A 20,669-nucleotide genomic window follows, 5' to 3' on the forward strand; every position below is an offset into this window, starting at 1 on the left:
TGACATGTTTATATTTCTATGCTTCGATTGATTGATGTGGAGGATTGTTGATCCCATAAGGGGGATACCTTAGAGCATATTAACCAAGGTACCTTAATGACAGGGGTAACCCTTTCCGGACGCTTAAGACGTTCCCTCAAAAGGAGAAACAATCCCTTAGGAACTGCTGCTCACGTAAAGAGAGTGTTCTAGATCGTATACCCGAGGGGCCCTAGTGACAAGGGTAACCCATTCACGGACGTTTAGGACATTCTCTTGAAAGGAGAGGCAATTTCTCCATAAGGAAGTAGGTAACCTTACTAAACCTCTACCCATATTCTTATTGTTATTTACTAGGTGTGTATCCCAGTGATCTACCGAGGTGCCCTCGTGATAGGGGGTTAACCGTTACAGGATTTCGCAGGAATCGTCTCTACGTGATACTTTGGGATACTGACCAATCTAACTTCCTACAAGAGCACGGTCATAGAGGATAGAAACTAAGTAATCCATGTAGTATCTCCTAGTATTATAATGAAACCGAAATCCTAGAGTCCCTTTCCGAAGCTCAATTCCCTCAAAGGTCAATTCTCTCTCTCCTCTTTCTTCTTCTCAACCTTCTCCTTCTCTCTTAAATCACTCTCGTTAGTTTGCAAGAGCCAAAACCAACTTTTGACCGTCTAGATAACTCACTTTGCGACATCTCCAGTGCTTAATCAACAGTCCCTGTGGATTCGACAAATCTTATATATTACTGACGACGAAACCGTACACTTGCGGTTGTGTAACAAGTTTTTGGCGCCGTTGCCGGGGACTTTTCGCATTAACATTAGTAGATTAGCAATTTAGTTAACCTAGACTTGTGAATAGTTTTTGTTTTTCCATTTTAAATTGCAATTTGTTTTCCATATACATAATCAAAAAAAATATGTATTTTTTTCTAGCAATTTAAATTCTGCATTTTATTTCTTGTTTTTCATATAGCATTTCATTTCTTATCTTTAATTCTTCATTTTTATTTTTACTCATTTTATTTCGATGAGCACTAACATGTCAAGCAGAGCCTTAAGAGATTTCTCGGCATCTATTTCTATAAGATTTATGTCTCCCATTGTGTAGCCTCATATTGAAGAAGAAAATTTCCAGCTAGACCCAGAGTTAATTCCATGATACAAGGTCACAAATTTGAAGGAGAAGTATCAGAAAGTCCTTATCTGTATCTTAAGACATTTCTAGAGCTTTGTGATATGGTGAATTGTGAAGGAGTATCAGCAGATGCAGTTCGATTGATGGCATTTCCTTTTAGCATCAAGGATAAAGCAAGGACTTGGTTATATCTCTCTGTCCTCAGAGCATCACAAGTTGGGAACAATTGGAGCAGCAAGTTCTAAATCATTTCTTCCCTCCAAGCAGAATAATCTACATGAGGAGTTGCATCATGAATTTTGCTCAGGCACATGGAGAATCAATATTTGAAGCATGGGACAGATTCAAGAGTCTACAAAGACAGTGCCCTCATCATGGTTTGGAAAAATGGCTGACCCTGTACATATTTTATAGGGGAATTTCTTTTTCAGATAAGTGTTTGTTAGATTTATCAGCTGGAGGTTCTTTTATGGACAAGAGCATAGAAGAAGCTTATGCATTAATTGATCAAGTGGCATTGAACCTCCATGGATGGTCGAGAAAAAGTTGGATGGAATCTCCCTCAGAAATTCAAGAAATACAAGCCATATATACAAGAGAGTCTGTCAAACAAAATGCAGTTCAACCACCTAAGAATGTCAAAATTCAGAAGTCACAGAATGAGGAGTTCAAAGATTTTGGGGCAAGTATTGAGAGCATAGTTTCAAAATGGTTCAAAGAAGATCCCCCTCCTACACAAATAAGATCTAGTGAAAATTATAATGATATTAAGTTGAGGGGCGGCAAGAATCATGAAGAACTTCTGAAAAATGACTTGTATAGAATTGAGGAGAAGGACAATAGAAGATCACAAGACCTCAGTTTCATTACTCTAGGAAGTTCGCAAAGGCCACAAGTACCCTTCCCTCAATGATTGATCACACCAACACTAGATAAGCAAATTAGACCCCCTCCGCAAGCTCAAAGGGAATATGGGGAAAAGGAAGTACCTTTCCCAAGACCTTCACTAAAGGTTCCTTTTCCACAGAGGCTAGTGAGGGTCAATGAAAATGAAGACTTTGGCAAATTCTGTGACACCAATATGGTTGAGTGTAGATTTCTGGATGTATATGAATATGAGGACTCTTCAGATGAGGATTGCTATGATAATGCAGTGGATAACAAATTTTCAGATCTACCTTCTGGGTTTACAAGGTGTTATGATGAAATTGAATTTTCAGATGATGAATATATTGAGGTGGATCAACTTAAAAATGCAAATGAAGTCAATGATCCTCCTATAGTTGATTCTCCTATTAAAGATATAGACGTTGGTTTATTTTTCAATGCTTGTGGTGATGATGATGATTTGGAAGAATGTGTAGGGAGTTGCGTTGTGGAAGTAGTATCTCAAGGATCACCTCCTTCGTCCACACAACCCTTAAAAGTAAGAATTGCTAGGGTTGAACATGTTGTGGACCAATGTGTAGGGACTCATGTAGATATGGGTGAGTCCCAAGAATCACCATCTATTGTATCACCAACACCTGAGCTAGAGCCAGACCCATCAATTGATTTAGAAGAGGTCACATCCACATGTTTAGAAATTTCAGGTATCTCTCAGCAAAATAAGGTTAGTATTTCTTGTGATCTTTTAGAAAATTTTATAGAGGTATCTATCATTGACTTTGTTGGATGTGATTCTGTTTTTATTTCTTATCCTGCTTATCTTAATATGGTTATGACTCTATCTTATCTAATACATTTGTGGGAGATTTGTATTTTCTTTGCATGTGCAGATTTCACTTGGGCTAATATTTGGAAGCTCAATCTGAACCGTCTTCGACCTCCTGAAAGAATTTCCAAGAAGACGAAGATGGAGAGAGCGATACTTCATTTTTTTAACTCCAATATTGAAAGCTCCCTCTATAATAAGAGCCCTTGGTAAGAGGGTAATGAAATATCTTACCCCTCCTAGAGCGAGATTTCGATGAATTTAATGAGGTGGTCAAGCTAATGACCTTAAACAAGCGCTTCTTGGGAGGCAACCCAAGTTCATTTTCCTTGTTTTCTTTTTAGTTTCTTTTTTACTTCATTGATAATAAATCATACCCTCTATTTAATTTTTCTTGCCTATCTTATTTTTGTAGAATTCAAAGTTGTGGAGGACTATGAGCATTGGATAGAGGAGTATTTTTAAAACATGAATGTCAACCATTTAGAGCCCATCACTTGGTAAATTCTCTTACTTTAAATCTCTTCCACATTGTTTTTAGTTTTCATTAGGACAATGAAAAGTTTAAGTTTGGGGGGATGCATTAGATGCATTTAGTTTAGTGCTATTTTTTTTTTCATAATAAAATTTTTGCTAGTTGCATCCTACATCATATTATGATTGCTTGTACCTTAATGCAAAATACTAGCATGTTTACTCTAGATTTTATGTGGTCTATGTGCTAGTATGTTTAGTGATCTATCTTTTTCGATCTTTGATAGCATGAAGTGAGCAATGTTTTACTATAAGAGTTTAAGTATTGGCCTGGTTTTAGGATCTCTACATACTATGCCTATTTTTGATGGTTGATAACTCTAAAATAGTCATGATTCATTGAATTGGACTAGTACTTGTGATTCTATGGTGACCTCTCAACTACATTTTGGTTACTTGTGATTCTATGCATCAATCCCCAAAAAAATAATAATAATAAAAAATGAAGGTTTGTTCAAGTTTGATACTTTGTAAACATTCAAAAAAATGAAAAAATAAATAATAATAAGGGATAAAAAATAGTTATCATGAGTGGAAACTAGCAATTCACCCCTTTGAGACTGAGTTAGGTTACTGGGGAAATGAATGCTATGTTTCTCTTGATACTGAGTATTCTTTGAGACCTTGTGTAGATGATGCATAGCATTTTTTAGGGGAATGAACCTTGCGTGTGGCAGATAAGTGCCTATCGCCGGAAGCATAAGGAACATAATTTTATGACGACTTGATTAGACTTAGGGATTGAAACTTGATAGATTTAGGCTACTTTTACACTGAGCACGAAGAACTATTACTTAGGTCATACTCAAACTACTTTTGTATCTTGCTCACCAATAAAATCATCTGATAGGATTAGATTGACTCACTAGAGATTATGATGCACTATTTAACCACATGAATCTAGATTACGGGTTTTTCTTGAGGACAAGCAAAGGTTTAAGTCTGGGGGTGTGATGTGCGTAGATTATATGATCATTTATGCATTCTTTGACGCACATCTACTTGCATTTCATTAGCATGATATATGTTTATTGCACTCTATTTCATTATAATATCATACTTCTATTATATTTTGTTCGGAGATCTACTCTTTGCTTGTTTTGACTGATAGGACGCTATTTGGAGCGAAAATGGAGCAAAAGCGCTTGGGTCGTGTAGGCCACACGGTCGTGCAGGCCACACGGTCGTGTGGCCATAGCGTGTTCCGGCCTTGCCAAATGTCACGGCCATGCCTGTGATCTAGATTTGAAGAAGGCCTTAGCTGTTCCAATCATCCCGTGGCCAAGCAACAACGGTCGTGCCAAATGGCACGGCCGTGCCAACATTCCAGAGGTAGAGAAGGTCACGGCCGTGTGAATTCACACGGCCGTGTGACCTCGGCAGAGACAAAGAAGGCCATGGCCATGTGACCCCACACGGCCGTGTGACTCAATCCGAGAGGAAGCCGTGTGAGGCTGTGCGAGGCCGTGCGACGAAGAACACGGGCTGTGCCACGCCAAAACAGAGCTGCGCTGAATTTTGGGTAAATTGCAGACTGATCGTAATTCGTCCATAACTTTGTGCTCCGTTGGAGTTTTGGGCTATTCTTCATACCAAAACGTAGCTGACTCAAAATCTACAACTTTTATTCAGATCTAACAGAGATAAAGAATTGATTTCCCTTGCTAAATGGCACGGTCGTACCTCCCAACCACGGGTTCAACTGGACCTCCGCCCAGACTGCATACCAAACTTCAAACTGCCATAACTTTCGGCTCGGTTTGAGACAGGGCTCAATCCAAGTATCAGATTGAAGATAATTTCAAGGGATACAACTTTGGTTTAGGGTGGATCATGAGAAAACCTGGTTTAATGTGTGAAAAACCTGATTTACCGTATGCCTATAATCCTGATTTTCCTGGGCAGCGTGGAGGAGGTATAAAAGGGTCAAGAACCCTATTCGTTGATCATCTTTGGTTCGGGACTTCGTCCCTCCCCTAAGGGAAAGCCATAGAGCTTCATCCACCGCCGTCCCTTCATGATCCGTCCATCTCCGGAGCAAGGAAGCATCCCCAAGATATCGGAATCATCAAGCATCTCTTCTTCCTTTTCTTCTAGGGTTGTATGTATGCTTTTCTTTATGTTCTGGGGTTGTTCTTCCCCCATAATGGAGTAGACGCCCTCTTCTAGGATTAGGGAGTATTTGTAATTCGATGGGGATGTAGAACTATGTAGATTCATCATGTTTCTATTCGATGACTTGTCAATGTCTTGTTCATGCTTGTGTGACATGTTTATATTTCTATGCTTCGATTGATTGATGTGGAGGATTGTTGATCCTGCAAGGGGGATATCTTAGAGCGTATTAACCAAGGTACCCTAGTGACAGGGGTAACCCTTTCCGAACGCCTAAGATGTTCCCTCAAAAGGAGAAACAATCCCTTAGGAACTGCTGCTCTCGTAAAGAGAGTGTTCTAGATCATATACCCGAGGGGCCCTGGTGACAAGGGTAACCCGTTCATGGACATCTAGGGCATTCTCTTGAAAGGAGAGGCAATTCCTCCATAAGGAAGTAGGTAACCATACTAAACCTCTACCCTTATCCTTATTGTTATTTACTAGGTGTGTATCCCAGTGATCTACCGAGGTGCCCTCGTGACAGGGGAGTTAACCGTTACAGGATTTCGCAGGAATCGTCTGTACGTGATACTTAGGGATACCGACCAATCTAACTTCCTGCAAGAGAACGGACATAGAGGATAGAAACTAAGCAATCCATGTAGTATCTCCTAGTATTATAATGAAATCGAAATCCTAGAGTCCCTTTTCCGAAGCTCAAAGGTCAATTCTCTCTCTCCTCTTTCTTCTTCTCAACCTTCTCCTTCTCTCTTAAATCACTCTCATTAGTTTGCAAGCACCAAAGCCAACTTTTGACCGTCTAGATAACTCACTTTGCGACATCTCTAGTGCTTAATCAACAATCCCTGTGGATTCGACAAATCTTATATATTACTGACAACGAAATCGTACACTTGCGGTTGTGTACCAACAGTGGAATTTATTTAAAAATCTCTCTGCCACTTAGTTATTTAAGGTGGGGAATTTTAACATGCAAGCAAACATCACACATCACAGCAAATAAAAGCAATAAATATGGAAAATTAATTTCCAACTATTATGGCCTCTTCTATCACTGTCCTCCGTGTGCTACCAACCCTAGCAGTCGTCAACCCTAGACATCATCCCTAGGGCTCACGTCGTCACGTCCATCGAGCTTCCTTTTCCGCTGCGTCTCTGGTCCTCCAATAGCACCATGCCTCGCAAGGAACGATCCACGACGAAAATAGAATTTTACATTTATCGATCCTATATTCTACAAGGGAATGTACATAAAGTCTAGATCGAATAAAATATAAAATCCTAAATCTAATACAACTCCTGCTGTCTTTTATAATACAATTATGCACACACATAAAATGCCCTCAACATATCTAAGGGTCCAATGACACACAAACACATTAGGGCCATAATAGTTGAATCTATGATGCATACAACCACAGAGTTAATCTATTTGCACATCCTACAATTATCATGTCTAAAATATGTATGACATGTGCATAATTAAACTGAAAACCAAACACATAGAGGCATAACCCTAGCTCTGATACCAATTGTTGGTTGCTACACCTGGAGACCGTTCTATTTCCCTGTACAAAAATTTTGTACAAGCATAGAACATTCCTAGCTACCCTTGTGCTCTACTGAAGTTCAACTTGGATTGTAAACAGAAATTAACATTATTAATCCAAGTTGTCCTTCAGAAGTTAAATTTGGATTAGGAACAATGCTTAACATTCTTACTCCAAATTTAACTGATGTGGTCTTTTTAAGTTAAACTATATTACAAAAGTTGATCAAATATCTATTTCAAGGACCGGCTTCCAGGTCAAACGTGGCGAGGCACATTGCATTCTTGGGTATGGGAGCATCCACCACTGCCTAGACAAAGACTTTCAAAGAAATCAAATATTTAAACTTCTTAAGTAACCTAGGTTTAACTACGAAGACCTCAATAGAAGCACAATATCGAAACATGAAACCGAAACGAAAAAATCGATCACTAAACGATAACTAAAAATCGATAGCCTCTTGTGTTTGGTTTTTCAAGATCTATACAAAAGATGAACTAGTTATGATGCGGAATTAAATAACTAGTTATACCTTTTGTAGCTTATAGACCTCACGATCTTCTATTATATTCCTCTTCTTATCTCGGACGTCGTGTGGGCGACGATCTACCTAGACGAGACTCCACCAAAACCTTCTTCTTTCTTCTAAGTTTCAGCCACCAACAATCTCTTAGAGATGAACAACTTCGGCCACCAACCAAGCTCCAAGGGATGCTAAGAAACAATGCCTCCTATCTCTCCTTCTTCCTCTAACAAGATCCTACCACCAACAACTCCTAGAGATGAGATGTCGCCGGCCACCAAGGAAGAAGAATAGGGGAAGAAGAGGGTCGGCCACCACCAAGGAAGAGCGGAGAGGAATAATAAATGTGTTATGTTATGAGGCAACCCCTCCCTCTCTTTTATAATCTTGGTCATGGCAAATAAGGAAAGTTTTAAACATAATTAAAACTTCCTTATTTTCCTTGCCAATGACTAAAAAGGAAAATTTAATTAAAACTTCCTTTTAATCTTTCAATGGCCGACCACATCATGTGCACTAAACAAGGCAAGTTTTAAACATAAAATTAAAACTTCCTTATTTGTTTCCAGAAATTTTTAAAAAAAAAATTTCTCTTTTAAATTCCCTTCATGGTTGGTTATAAAAGGAAATTTTTATAAATTAAAATCTCTCTTTTAAAACATGTGGATGATTACAATTAAGGAATGTTTTTTCCAAAAATTAAAATCGTCCTTTTAACTACAAATAAGGAAAGATATCAAACCTTCTACTGAATCCTTTGAAGAACTATAAAAGGAAAGATTTAATTTTTAAAACTCTCTTTTAAAATCATGGCTTCCACATAAGGAAAGATTTTAAAATAAACTCCCTTTTATTTTTTTTTATGTGGTCAACCACCTAAGCTTGGGCTCCAAGCTAGGCCGACTACATCTTAATCCCATCCAAGGCTTGGTTTGGCCAGCCCTAGCTTAAGCTCCAAGCTTGGCTTGGCCGGCCACCTAAGGATGGGTAAGAAAGTGGGATTTAGGTGGATATAAGACTTTATAATTAAGAGGCTACAATAGGGACCGAGAGGAGGAATTGGTTTTGGTCTCCCGATGAACTTGAGCTTCCCGTGTTCGCCCCGAACACCCAACTCAAGTTCATCAATAATAACTCATATCACTAAAGAGTTATTATTGAACTACCGCACCAATCCCATATTACAATATGGGCTCCTTCTTATCATGAGTGTGCTAATCTCCCTGTGTTTAAGATATTGAATGTCCATTAATTAAATGAGCTATTGACAACTCACTTAATTAATATCTAGATCCAAGAGTAATACCACTCAACTTTATTGTTATGTCAGACTAAGTCCACCTACAGGGTTTACTTGAGAATCCTTATGAGCTCCTCTTGGGGACATCATCAACCTAGATCACTAGGACACAGTTTCCTTCTATAATCAACAACATATACTATAAATAATATTATTTCCCAACTTATAAAGCCTTTTGATTTATCAAACTAAATCTCACCCATTGATAAATTAAAGAAATAAATACTAAGTATATGTGCTTGTTATTATATCGGGATTAAGAGTATGCACTTCCATAATAATAGAGGTCATGATCTTTTATATAGTTAGTATAAAAAGAAACTACCTCAAATGGTCCTGCTCAATACACTCAGAGTGTACTAGTGTAATTTTATAGTCAAGATAAACTAATACCAAATTACACTATGACTATTCCAATGGTTTGTTCCTTACCATCTTAGTCGTGAGCTACTATTTATAATTTATAAGGAACTGATAATATGATCTTCTGTGTGTGACACCACACACCATGTTATTTACAATATAAATTAATTGAACAACTACACTTAGCATATAAATATAGACATTTGACCAATGTGATTCTTTATTTCAAAATAAATGTTTATACAAAAAGCTAGGCTTTTAGTATACATTCCAATAATCTCCCACTTATACTAAAAGACTATGCTACCATATACCCTACCATACATCTGATTCCCAACCCCTCAACATGTCATCAAAAGCTCTTGCCTTAAGGGCCTTTGTGAAAGAATCTTCCAGGTTATCATCTGATGCAATTTAGGCGACAATAACTTTTCCTCGTTTAAACGATATCTCATATTAGGCGGTACTTGCGCTCAATGTGTTTGCTTGCCTTATGGACTCATGGTTTCTTCGAGTTTGCTACTGCACCACTATTATCACAATAAATTGTAATACTTTTTGTGAAAACCAGGAATCATATCTAAGTTCATCATGAAGTTTTTGAGACATATTGCTTCTATGGCTGCCTCAGAGGTTGTCATGTACTCAGCTTTCATAGTGGAGTCTGAAAAAGTACCTATGTTTAACACTCCTCCATAGTTATGACTTCACCTCCTAAAGTAAACACAAAACCCCGAAGTTTACTTACTATTGTCCCTATCAGATTGGAAGTCCGAATCCGTGTAACCCATAGGGAGCAAATCATCTGCCTTGTAAGCTAGCATATAATCTCTAGTCCCTCTCAGATACTTTAATATATGCTTTACGGCAGTCTAGTGTCCCGGTCCGGGATTACTTTGATATCTGCTAACCATGGCCACGACAAAACAGATATCTGGTCTCGTGCATAACATAGCATACATTAGGCTGCCTACAGCTGAAGCATAAGGAACTGCCTTCATTTCTTCTATCTCTTTTGATGTCTTCGGAGACATCTCTTTAGATAAAGATACTCCATGCCCAAAAGATAGAAAAACCTTTTTTATAGAGTCTTGCATGCTAAAATGAGCTAGGATTGTATCAATATATGAAGTTTGGGATAAGCACAACATTCTTTTCTTGTAATTCCTTATTACTTTGATCCTAAGCATATGTCCGCATTCTCCCAAGTCCTTCATATCGAATTGCTTGGACAACCATACCCTTACTTCTGATAATACTTTGATATTGTTGCCAACTAATAAAATATCATCTACGTATAGTACAAGAAATACCACCACATTTCTGTCACACTTCTTGTATACACAAGACTCATCCGGACACTGAATAAATCCATAAGACTGGATAACTTCATTAAACCGGATGTTCCAAGATCTCGAAGCTTGCTTCATTCCGTAAATGGACTGTTTGAGCTTACAAACAATATGCTCTTTTCCCTTTGCAATGAATCCATCTGGTTGCATCATATGGATATTTTCTTCAAGACTTCCATTAAGGAAAGCTGTCTTGACATCCATTTGCCAAGCCTCATAATCCATATGAGCAGCAATAGATAAAAGAATCTGGATAGACTTAAGCATGGCTACCGGTGAAAAGGTTTCCTCATAATCGATACCCTTTTTCAACAAGCCTTACTTTGAAGGTTTCCACCTTCCCGTCTGCCCCTCTTTTCCTTTTATAGACCTATTTACACCCAATAGCTTTTACACCATTTGGTGATTCTATAAGCTCCCAGACTTGATCAGAATACATAGATTCTATTTCTGTATTCATTGTCAAGATGCTGCATCTTTATCTTGGAGTGCTTCATCATATGTCTAGGGATCAGGTTCATGTTCACCAGGTATCAAGTCCAAAAACTCTCCCAAAACATGAATCTTTCAGGTTGCCTAACAACCCTCCCACTACGACGAGGCACTGTCTGTAATTGTGCATCACTTGTGACACGTGTTGCAGTTTCTTGTGGTATCTCATCTTGTACTGTTGGTACTAGATTAGATGTGTCCTTTATTATTTCCTTAAGAATACTTTTACTCATGGGCTTGTGGTTCATTACATAGTCCCCTTCTAAAAATCGGGAATTGGTGCTATCAATGACCTTCTGATCTTTAGGACTTATAAAATAAACCACCTTTCGTTCCTTTAGGATTACCCACAAACAAATGAACTTCTGTACGTGATTTCAACTTATCAGTGTTTCCCTTTAGTGCACGTGCTGGACTACCCTAAATCCGAATATGCTTCAGACTAGGCTTACACCCATTCCACAATTCTATGGGAGTAGTGGGTACTGACTTAGAAGGTACCATATTCAGAATGTACACTGCTGTTTCCAGAGCATATTCCCAAAAAAAATTTGGTAATTCTTAATAACTCATCATTGATCTAACTATTTCCATAAGAGTCCTATACCTTCGTTCTGCCATACCATTCTGTTGGGGTGTGCCAAGTGCAGTCAGTTGGGATTGAATCCCAACTTCTGATAAGTGACTCCTAAACTCTCCTAAGAGGTACTTGCCATTAAGATCTCACCATAGTGTCTTGATACTTTTACCATGATGTTTCTCCACATCAGCCTTGTACTCTTTGAACTTATCAAAGCACTCAGACTTGCGGCGCATCATATAAATGTACCCGTATCTCAAATAGTCGTCTATAAAAGAGACGAAATATTCGAAACCACCTCTTGCCTGGATAGTCAAAGGTCCACACAAATCAGAATGAACCAATTCCAACACATCTTTAGCTCTATACCCCTTAGTCTTAAAAAGCTTCTCGATCATTTTTCCTTCCAAGCAAGACTCGCAGTTGGAATTATTTAAATAAATTCCACAGTCTCCATTACTAGTCTGTAAGTGATGCATTCAAGTTTGCGCGTTGGCTTTAAGTGCCTTCCTCCACATCAGATGAGCTTGTTTGCGGATCACTAGATCAAACTTCCTCTGTGGATGATTATAGGAAATTATTTAGGTTTGTGTGATATCTCCATCTGAAGGGGCACAATTCTAATTAATGGACTAAGTATCAAGTAATGGTATACACTTAGGAACATTTAATAGTATCTTCCCCATCGGCGCCACTCTTATTATATGTGTGACCGAAGACAAACCATCTATTAATTTTATTTGTCATAAAGTTAGGTTGATAAGATAATAAAATTAATGGGTAAACCCTCCTCTTACAAATATTTGAATTTGTATACATCCACACTATCGTGGTATACAAAATTCACGGTGTTTTGAGGTGTTGGTGAATTTAAATGATATTGTTTGAGGAATCAATATTATTTTAAATTATAAAGTTTTGACCAAATATTTTGTGATTCTTAGGATTTCAAATGGCTTTCAATCCTCTTGCTGTTATATTGAAAGAAAACAAACTTACTGATCCCAATTACATTAATTGGAAACGAAAATTGGACATTGTCTTAACTGCTGAAGGTTACAAGTTTGTACTTTTTGAGTTCTGTCCAAGCTTGCCTAATAGCAATTATAGTGAAGAGGAGATTATGTATCATAAGAAATGGGTCAGGGCAGATGAGATGGCGCGGTGTTACATTTTGGCTTCTATGTCAAATGTGTTGCAACATCAACATCAGACATGACTACCGCTTATGACATGATGCGCAATCTCAAGGAATTCTTCAAACAACAGAATCAGGCTGCTAGGCAAGAGGCTATCAGAAACTTGATGATGACCACCATGACTGAGAGAACACCCGTAAGGGATCATATTCTCAAAATGATGGCTCTTTTGAATGAGATGGAAGTCCTTGGAGCAGAAATTGATGGGGAAACCCAGGTCAATGTCATTCTCGAAACGCTGCCTAAAAGTTTTGAGTAGTTCCGCCTGAACTATAACATGAACTAAAGAGTTTATTCGTTGGCAGAACTTCTGACAGAACTTCAAGCAGTAGAAGGGCTATTTCATCAAAGTTCTCAAATTCACATTGCTGAAAATATTTTTGCTTCTAAGTCAAAAGGTAGAAAGAAGAAAAAGAAACAAGTTGGTTCAGCAAAGAAAGTGAATCGATCTCTAGAGACTAGGCCACATGCAAGAGTGAAGAAGTCGAAGGGCAAGTGCTTCATATGCAAGCAATCTGGACATTAGAAAGTGGACTGTCCTCGCAGAAAGGAGAACAATAAAGGTATATCTTATTCTCTAGTGGTTGAAATATGTTTAATGATGTTATCTACCGGTACCTGGTGTGTAGATATGGGAGCCACTGATCATGTCTGCAATTCATTACAAGGGTTCCAGGAAACTCGACGACTACATGAAAGGGAGATTACCGTCTACATGAGCAATGCTACAAAAGTGGCGGTTGTTGCAGTGGGAGATGTTTATTTATCTTTTGATAAAAATAAAACATTGATTTTGAGAAATTGTCTTTACGTACCATATTTTAGAAAGAACTTGATTTCAGTTTCTAAACTATTTATGGATGGATATTCTATTTCTTTTGATGACAAAGTAGTTGTCAAGAAAAATAGGATAGTTATCTGTTCTGGTACCAATGGTACAAGATGAGATACCACAAGAAACTGCAACACGTGTAACAAATGATGCACAATTATAAGTAGTGTCTCGTCGTAGTGGGAGGGTTGTTAGGCAACCTGATAGATTCATGTTTTTGGAAGAATTATCGGACTTGATCCCTGGTGAACATGAATCTGATCCCTGGACATATGATGAGGCACTCCAAGATAAAGATGCAGCATCTTGGCAAAGTGCAATGAACTCTGAAATAGAATCTATGTACTCTAATCAGAACTGGGAGCTTGTAGAACCACCAAATGATGTAAAAGTCATTGGATGTAAATGGATCTACAAAAAATAAAAGAGGGATAGACGGGAAGGTGGAAACCTTCAAAGCAAGGCTTGTTGCAAAAGGGTATACTCAGAAAGAGGGAATCAATTATAAGGAAACCTTTTCGCCGGTAGCCATGCTTAAGTCTATCCGGATTCTTTTATCTATTACTGCTCATATGGATTATGAGATTTGGTAAATGGATGTCAAAATAGCTTTCCTTAATGAAAGTCTTGAAGAAAATATCCATATGAAGCAACCAGAGGGATTCATTGCGAAGGGCAAAGAGCATCTTGTATGTAAGCTCAATCGGTCTATTTATGGACTAAAGCAAGGTTCGAGATCTTGGAACATCTATTTTAATGAAGTGATCTAGTCTTATGGATTTATTCAGTGTCCAGATGAGTCTTGTGTATACAAGAAGAGTGATGGAAACGTTATGGTATTTCTTGTACTATATACGTAGATGACATTTTGCTCATTGGCAACAATGTCAAAGTGTTGTCAGACGTAAGGGTAGGTTGTCCAAGCAGTTTGATATGAAGGATTTGGGAGAATGTGGGCATATTCTTGGGATCAAAGTAATAAGGGATCGTAAGAAAAGAATGTTGTGCTTATCCCAAGCTTCATACATCGATACTATTCTAGCTCGTTTTATCATGCAAAACTCCAAGAAAGGTTTTCTACTTTTTTGGTATGGAGTACCTTTATCTAAAGAGATGTCTCCTAAAACATCAAAGGAAATAGAGGACATGAAGGCAATTCCTTATGCTTCGGTTGTAGGAAGCCTAATGTATGCAATGCTATGTACGAGACCGGATATCTATTTTTCCGTGGGCATGGTTAGCATATATCAAAGTAATCTAGGACAGGGGCATTAGACTTCCGTAAAGCATATATTAAAGTACCTGAGAAGGACTAGAGATTATATGCTGGTTTACCAGGCAGATGATTTGCTCCCTATGGGTTACACGGATTCGGATTTCCAATTAGATAGGAATAATAGTAAGTCAACCTCAGGGTATGTGTTTACTTTGGGAGGTGGAGCCATAACATAGAGGAGTGTTAAGCAAAAATATGTTTCGGACTCCACCATAGAAGCTGAGTATGTGGCAGCCTCTGAGGCAGCCAAAGAAGTTGTATGACTCAGAAACTTCTTGATGGACTTAGATGTGATTCTTGATTTTCCCAAAATTATCACAATTTATTGTGATAATAGTGGTGCAATAGCAAACTCGAAAGAACCACGAGCCCATAAGGCAAGTAAACACATTAAGCGCAAGTACCACTTGATACGAGACATCGTAAAGCGAGGAAAAGTTGTTGTTGCCAAGATTACATCAGAAGATAACCTGACAGATCCTTTCACTAAGGCCCTTCCAGCGAGAACTTTTGATGGGCATGTTGAGGGGATGAGAATCAGATGTATGGCAGTATATATGGCAACATAGTCTTTTAGTATAAGTGGGAGATTGTTAGAATGTATATTAAAAGCCTAGCTTTTTGTATAAACATTTATTTTGAAATGAGAATCATATTGGTCAAATGTCTACATTTAGTTAAATGCAGTTGTCCATTTAATTTATATTGTAGATAACATGGTGTGTGGTGTCACACAGAAGATCATGTTATCAGTTCCTTATAAATTATAAATAGAAGCTCATAACCAAGATGGATTGGGACAAACCATTGGAATGGTTGTAGTGTAATTTGGTATTAGTTTATTTTGACTATAAAATTATACTAGTACACTATGTGTGTATTGAGCAGGACCATTTGAGGTTGTTCCTTTTATACTGACTGTATAAAAGAACAGAACCTTTGTTATTTTGGATGTGCGTACTCTTAATCCCGATATAATAATAAACGCATATACTTAGTATTTATTTCTTTAATTTATCAATGGGTGAGATTTATTCGTTAAATCAATAGGCCCGATAAGTTGGGAAATGATGGTATTTATATGGTGCGTTGTTGATTATAGAAGGAAATTGTGTCTTAGTTATCTAGGTTGATGATGTCCCCTTAAGGAGCTCATAAGGATTGTCATGTAAACCCTGCAGGTGGACTTTGTCCTGTTAGTATTAGCCCTAGCACTAATTATGAGATGATTGTAAAGGGCTCATTTTTGTATCATATATCATTATTAATAAAAGGTAAAGGTGGTTATTATATTTATTTCAGTTCAGTGTCAATTGAATAAGTATAATAATGTCCTTGGGTAGTAGGTTCTTATCTATAGTATATCAATTGGTTGAATTAATAATGAGGTATTGTAGAGAACATTACTCTTAACTATTCCTAGTCGAGCATTAATATACAAGGATAATATTAATGCGTTGAGACTAGCATGTAGGTCAACGGATGACTTGATCTCACAAGTCATGGATATGAGATATCAGGTTGACACATGGGTATATATTAGAGACTATATACTGAAAGACCCACCATGAGAATGTTTCATGGATCATCGTATGAGTATCATAAACATTCTCATGTAACTATTGGTATGAATAGTCCTTAGACCTGAATTCACTACGGTTCCCTACATAAGGAGTTGTATACTTTGGTATCGTCAAACGTCACCCGTAACAGGGTGGACTATAAAGTCGATCACTGGGTATACAATGAATTATGTAGAGGGATGTGAGTGATGTAGATGGGATCTATCCCTTCCATATGACGGAAGTGATATCTGTGGGCCCCTTGATTAGTAGGACACAAGAAAGCATGACCATGCGTAAATAAGTCAATATGAGATATTGAGCTTATTTGATTAAGTGTGTTTACTTGGAGATTAAGAAACACAAAGATTGATAAGAGGATGACACGGTCTATGCCTTATTGATCAATCTTGATATCAAGGATAGAAGGACCAAGTCATACATGATGATAGCCACAGACAGGTTAGGTCGGATCTCGACTTTCTCGTCACTTGGGTAGCAATGATGTCTTGCTAGATGTCACTCATTGTTTATGTATCGCAAATGGTGATTTGGGTACATTGCCAACGTTAAGAGAACCTATAGGGTCACACACAAAGAACAAGTTGATATGGAGATAGGTTCATGTGATGAATCATTGGATTAAGTGTAATCCAAATTTAACTCATTGAGTTAGACTCAAAGGGATTCAATTGTTGGATTGAGTTCAATTGCATGGGAATCAATGGGTTAGACTCATATTGGGTGAACTTGAGTTCACAAAGGAAGTTGAATGGTCAAAATTCAACCATTGGATTGAATGGTTGATTTTGAGCCATTGGATTAGAAGATGAAAGGGTACTAGAGACTCTTGGTATACCATGGGATGGTTATATAATCATTTTGGAAGTGATTTTCAAGAGATGTGAAAGAAAAGAGACTCTTGGAATTCTTCTTCTTCCTCCTTCCTCATCTTGGCCGAACACACCATTGAGGTTGCTAGCACAACCTTGTGTGTTTTTCTTCTCCATCTTGCTTTGTTTGTGAGACAAGCAAAGACAAGGCTTATTCGTGTGGATACCATAGAGGTGCGGACGCTTGAACGCGTTGAGATCTGGATCCAAAGAAAAAGGTTGTTGTTGGGATTGTGAAGGGTACGCAACAAAGGTATAATCCTATCATGTAGCTTAGTATAGATTATGAATAGAAAATGTTTCTTCCCTTCGCATGGATCTGCTGGATAAAAGGATCTAGTAATTTTTTCGCTGCGTTTCCGCGTCTTTGGCACGGCTAGATCCCAACAAGTCCGACATGACAATGAAGTTGAGTGGTACTACTCTTAGAGCTAGATATTAATTAAGTGAGTTGCCAGTAACTCATTTAATTAATAGACATTTGATATCTTAAACACAGGGAGATTAACGCACTCATGATAAGAAGGAGCTCATAATGTAATATTGGATTGGTGCGGTAGTTCAATAATAGCTCTTTAGTGGTATGAGTTATTATTGATGAACTTGAGTTGGGTGTTCGGGTCGAACACAGGAAGCTCAAGCTTATTAGGAGGCCAAAATCAATTCCTCCTCTCGGTCCCTGTTGTAGCCTCTATAAAGCCTCACATTCACCCGTTTTGATTTTCCTTCCTACCCAAGTGAGGGGACGACCACATTATTGCTTGTTTCCCAAGCAAGGGGCCGGCCAAGCCTTGCTTGGTGCCCAAGCAAGGGGTCGGCCAAGCCTTGCTTGGTGCCCAAGTTGTGGGCCGGCCAAGCCATGCTTGGTGCCCAAGTATGGGGTCGGCTATAATAGAAGAGAAAAGGAAGTTTTTATTTAAAACAAAATTTTGTTAAAATCTTTCTTTTTATAACTTTCTACAAAGGATTAAAAGAGAGATTTTAATTTTGTTAAAATCTTTCCTTTTTTAGTAGTTATCTACAATGGTTTAAAAGAAAGATTTTAATTTTGTTAAAATCTTTCCTTTTTTAGTAGTTATCTACAATGGTTTAAAAGAAAGATTTTAATTTTGTTAAAATCTTTTCTTTTTTTGTAACCAATCATTACAGGAATAAAAGGAAGATTTTGTTAAAACAAAGTTTCGCTATAATATTTCCTTTTATAGCTATTTACAATGGTTTAAAAGAGATATTTTAATTTTGTTAAAATCTTTTCTTTTTTGTAACCATCCACAATAGCAAATAAAAGGAAAATTTTGTTAAAACTTTCCTTTTTAGCCGCTAGCAAAGATTATAAAAGAGGAGGAGGTGCTCCCTAAAAACATAACCTAAGCTCTCTCTCTTTTATTCTCTTGTGTGGTCGACCCTCTTCTATTGTTTTCTTTCTCTTGAGGCCAGCGGCACCTTGCTTCAATCTTTGTGGCTGGCAATGCTTGGAGGAGAAGAAGAAAAGGTTCGGGTGTTTTGTCTTAGTAGCTCGTCGCCCACATGATGTCCAAGAGGAGGAGAGGAATACAGCAGAAGATCAAGAGGTCTTTGTCTAGGAAGAAAGGTACAACTAGTTCTTTATTCCGCAGCGAAACTAGTTTAGTTTTTCTTTGTATGGATCCTAAAATACCAACACAAGAGGCTATCGATTTTGCGCTTAAATTGAGTTCTCTGTAGTTAAACCTAGGGTTTACTGTAAGGAGTTTAAATATTCAATTTCTTTGAAAGTATTTGTCTAGGAAGTGGTGGATGATCTCATAACTAAGAAGGTCGAGTGCCAACGACCTGGAAGTCAATCCTTGAAATAGATATTTAATCAACTTTTGTAATATGGTTTAACTTCTGAAGAACACATGAGTTGAACTTGGATTAATAATGTTAAGTTTCATTTGCAATCCAAGTTTAACTTTTGAAGAACACATGGGTTGCTAGGAAAAGTTCTGTATTTGTATAAATTTTTGTACAGGGAAAACAGAACGGAATTCCAAGTAGCACCCAACAAAAGGTACTATTTTGAGCAAAAGTATGTATCCCAAGACTCCTGAGGAAATAGCCGAAATGAAGAAAAAATCATATGCCAGTGCTATTGATAATTTAATATACACTATGTTGTGTACTTGTCCTGATATAAGCTATGCTATTGGCTTACTCAGTCGTTTCCAGTCAAACCCAGGATCGAGACACTGGAAAGCGGTGAAAAGGACATTCAGATATCTCAAAGGAACAACGGATTATTGCCTATGTTTCCAAGGATCAAATATGAGCCTAAGTGGCTACACAGATGTAGATTGGGCAGGGGACCTTGATGAAAAAAAATCCACATCTGGCTATGTCTTCTTGCTGAATGGTGGCGCCATCTCATGGAATAGCAAGAAGCAGACTTGTGTAGCCTTGTCGACAATGGAAGCTGAGTATGTGGCTTGTGCAGCGGCTGTGCAAGAGGCTGTCTAGTTAAGAAGGTTTCTGAAGCATCTGAAGATTACTGAGGACAGTGGGAGTCCTATTATAGTGTACTATGACAATCAAGCTGCAATAGCTTTTTCCAAGGATTCCAAATATCACAGCAAAGGAAAGCATATAGAAATTAAGTATAATTTTGTAAGGGATATTGTTAACAAGAAAAAGATAATTCTTGAGTACATCCCTACATGAAATATGCTTACTGATCCTTTTACTAAGCCATTATGGTGAACAAGTAATGAGTTCTTTGTGTAATCCGATCATATGTTCTTGGGCAAGCGGTTTTTGCGGCTCGAAAATCCCAACAGTGGTATCAGAGCCACGTGCGAACATGTACTTGTTTTTATTTTAATTTTTAAGAAAAATTAAAGTTCTATAAGTTTCTGTGATTTTATGATTTTTATGGTTTTTATGAGTATTTTTCTCGTAGAAGCGAAGCAACGAGCGCTAGGACACTTGTAGGCTTCGACTACCGAGAAAAATTTTCCGAAACGACAAGTTCTCGCCCAAAATGTTTTGGGACATCGGCTTAGGGCGCTGTAAGATCGTCGTGAGACACTTGTGAGACTCATTTCACGAGAATGGGTGCTGCCCCTAACCCCGCATACATATCATCAACATTGAGTTCAGCAGACAACAAGTTAATCCTTTAGTTACAAGATATGTGGCTGCATACTATACAGGAGATATGGATGATAGAAGGTCTACTACATGATATGTGTTCATTATGATAGGAGAACCTATTTGTTGGAAGCCCATGATATAACCT

At 37.9% G+C, this 20,669-nt stretch overlaps 1 non-coding gene across 1 annotated transcript; it reads right to left on the bottom strand.

Annotated features, from left to right (window-relative positions):
• Positions 1-1,400: 1,400 nt before the first annotated feature.
• LOC121998878 lies at positions 1,401-1,506 on the bottom strand. The gene has a single exon (XR_006116667.1). It is a non-coding gene; the product is annotated as a small nucleolar RNA R71 (small nucleolar RNA).
• Between the last annotated feature and the right edge of the window lie 19,163 nt (positions 1,507-20,669).

The sequence above is a fragment of the Zingiber officinale genome, chromosome 6A, assembly GCF_018446385.1.
Source record: "Zingiber officinale cultivar Zhangliang chromosome 6A, Zo_v1.1, whole genome shotgun sequence".
NCBI classification, from domain to species: Eukaryota; Viridiplantae; Streptophyta; class Magnoliopsida; order Zingiberales; family Zingiberaceae; genus Zingiber; species Zingiber officinale.